Source organism: Pleurodeles waltl, chromosome 1_2, assembly GCF_031143425.1.
Source record: "Pleurodeles waltl isolate 20211129_DDA chromosome 1_2, aPleWal1.hap1.20221129, whole genome shotgun sequence".
NCBI lineage: Eukaryota > Metazoa > Chordata > Amphibia > Caudata > Salamandridae > Pleurodeles > Pleurodeles waltl.
In genome coordinates, this window is record NC_090437.1 from 293,181,937 (window position 1) to 293,185,230 (window position 3,294).

Below are 3,294 nucleotides of genomic sequence, written 5' to 3' on the forward strand. Positions count from 1 at the left end.
TAAGGCCTACAGAGCCTAAAGTGTGAAGGACAGCTTTCAACTGTTGAACATGGGAGTCACACAAGGGTCTATAAATGACAATATCATCAATATAGGCTGCAGCATATTTGGTATGAGGTTTAAGGAGGATATTCATCATTTGTTGAAAGGTAGCCTGGTGCCCAGTGTAGCCCAAAATAGAGAACAGTGAATTGATACAAATCCCCTGAGGTAGAGAAAGCTGTTTCTTTCCTTCAGCCTGGGGTTAAGAGGGACCTACCAATACTCTTTGCACAGATCTAAGGTGCCAATGTACTGTGCATCTCCTAATTTCCCTATCATTGCATCAACCCAGGGAATGGGATATGGATCAAATTTAGAGATCTTGCTGTCTTCCCTAATGTCAATACAAAAGCGCATTGAGCCATCAGGTTTTGATATCAAAACAATAGGTGAGTTCCATTCACTTGTGAGTGGCTCAACTGCTCACAACTTTAGCATACAGTTTACTTCATTTTCAATGGCTTGCTGAGGGCCTCAGGGCTTTGTAAGTGTCTGGGTTCTCCGGATGCAGACCGGAAGTACCCAGGGGGCACGGTCGTGTCCGCTGTAACCTACCCGGAAGCACTGAATGCAGCTGGAGTCAATCTGCCCGATCGCAATGCGGGAGTGAGAAGGGTTTTAAAACCCGAGTGCACAGAGAGGAAGGAGGCTGGTTCATCGGAGGGGGACAATGGAGTCGTGAAGGAGAGGCAGATGAGTCGACAGAACCCAACACTGGAAGAAGAAGGACGAAACAGGAGGATGCCGAGCATCAGCGGAACCCAGCTGGAGGACGGACGAGGTTACGGAGAACCTACAAGCAACCCAGCCAGCCAGCCGGAGACGGGCGGCTGGGAGGAGAGCAGAGACGAGCAGTCTGGCCACGCTCTGGAAAGAGCGTGGCCTAGTCAGCCCCCACCTGGAAAAATAGACAGAATAAAGTGAAGAAGGGGACGAGAAAGCGAGCGAATAGAAAGAAGAAAGAAGTAGAAGAAAGAAGGAGAAACAAGAAAGGACAAAAATTAAAAACACTGTCAAGAACACAAAGACTGTATTATACCTATACCTAAGGAAATAAAAATCAGAAAACAGTACAATGTTTTCTGCCTCCATTTCTCTGACCCTGTCACAGTGGTGTCAGAAGTGGGATGTTGTAACGACCACCTCCCGGACAGGCGATGGAGGAGAAACCGACCTTGGCGGATATGATTGCCCAACTAGCTGAAGGACAAAGACATCTACAGCTAGTTTGGGACGAACAGTTAAAGGAGGTAAAGGAAGAGCGTGAGGCACTACACACAGCCTTAAAAAGCCAGGTGACTATCATCGCTAACAATCAGTTGATCCATGAAATGGCCATTGGAAAACTAACGGAGACAATAGCCATGACCAGGGTACACCCCAATGTTCCTAGTAGCGTGCTACAAAAATATCAAGAACATGAGGACCCAGACTCCTTTATTACAAACTTTGAGCGGGTCGCTAGTTCTACCAATTGGCCGACCAAGAGATGGGGACAATACATTGCACCACTATTTACAGGAAATCTGCAAACTGCCTACCAGGCTGTAAACCCAGGGGGTCTAACCCCCTATCCAGAGATAAAGAAAGAAATTCTAGAGCGAGTGGGTCTTGACCAAGAGAGCTACCATTTGCATTTCAGACATACAAAATGGCTCATCAGGAGAATCCCTGGACCCTTTATTATCGGGTCTGTTAAGAGGCCAGCAAATGGCTATGAGTTTGTCTGCATTAATGACTGCTGGCTAGATAGTTCTCAAGATCTCAAGGCCCGTCTCCAGCCGCATCCAACCCACTTCCCTAGCAGGATCCGTAAAGTAGCTGATTATGTTCATTCTAAAGGACTGAAGCTAGGGATTTATCAAGATGTCGGAAATCAAACGTGTGCTGGATTTCCTGGTAGCTTTGGTCACTATGAACAGGATGCCAAAATATTTGCTGAGTGGGGAGAAACATATCGATTGCACTGAATAAGATTGGCAGAAGCATTGTATAGTCATGCGAGTGGCCTCTGTGTGCATTTTCACGTCAGACACCCAATTACACAGATATCCGAAAGTATTGTAATCACTGGAGAAACAATAATGATATCTATGACTCCTGGGAGAGTGTCAAGAGCATTGTGGACTGGTCAGCAGGACACCAGGATGTAATTGTAGAGGCAGCTGGACCAGGAGGCTGGAATGAACCTGATATGCTGGTGACTGGAAACTTTGGTTTGAGCGGGGATCAGCAGATAACCCATATGGCACTTTGGGCCATCATGGCAGCACCACTACTCATGTCGAATGACCTCAGGATGATAGACCCTAGTCTAAGGAACTGCTGCAGAACAGAGATGTAATCGCCATCAACCAGGATCCAATGGGTGTTCAAGGACAGCAATTTTTTAAGGTGGACAATTTTGAACTGGCCTTTAGCAAATGCATCATTTGCCGTTGCTGTTTTCAACAGACTTGAAATTGTTGGCACCATAATTTTCAAGCTTCCATTATATTTCATTGGTGATTGGACTGCATGTGTTAAAGGATGCAGCATTACCCAGATCCTGCCTTACAGATGGGACTTTGGATGGCAGCGATCAAACCATGCCTTAGAAATCAAAGTAAAACCAACAAGTACTGTGTTGCTGAAGGTAACTGTGCATAGAGAGCTTTACCCAAAGCTTACTTTTGTGCATGAGGACAAGCAACAAAATGATATATTATGAGCGCTAGAGACCATATTTTTCTTATGTTGCCAGGACCTGAAGCTGTGGGTATATGTGCAACTCTGAACTCATGTTTGGGTAGCAGCTGCATTGATTAGAAAGTTCCTCCAGCTTAAGCAATTCTGGTTGGAGTTATTGTCTAGAGCTAGTGTTCCTACTGCTCCCCTGCACTTTCAGCAGTCACAAGGTGTAGCAAGACTACAACTTTCAAAAGTACCTCCTGTTTGTGGTAGGAACACTAACACATAAAGGAATACAGTAACGTGGTGTCGAGGCACCTTGTTTACTAAGAACTGTTTCAGCTCGACCCAGCAGAAAAGCAGCTTTTAATCCTTAAAACGACTTCTATTGTTTGTTATCAACACATTGTGTGGTCCAGAGGTTATGGGGCATCCTCCAATGAATCATCTTTTACTTACAGAGCAAGTCTCCCCTTGCTGAAAGATCAAAACGTTCAAAATGCTTCAATAAATGGTTGATGTTTTAAAATAGACGAAAAATAAGATGTTTGAAAACAGTCTTTGTATTAGGTGATTTTAAAA

At 44.9% G+C, this 3,294-nt stretch overlaps 1 pseudogene; it reads left to right on the top strand.

Annotated features, from left to right (window-relative positions):
- Nucleotides 1-1,199: 1,199 nt before the first annotated feature.
- Nucleotides 1,200-2,752, top strand: LOC138254075 (alpha-galactosidase A pseudogene; annotated as a pseudogene).
- Nucleotides 2,753-3,294: the final 542 nt, after the last annotated feature.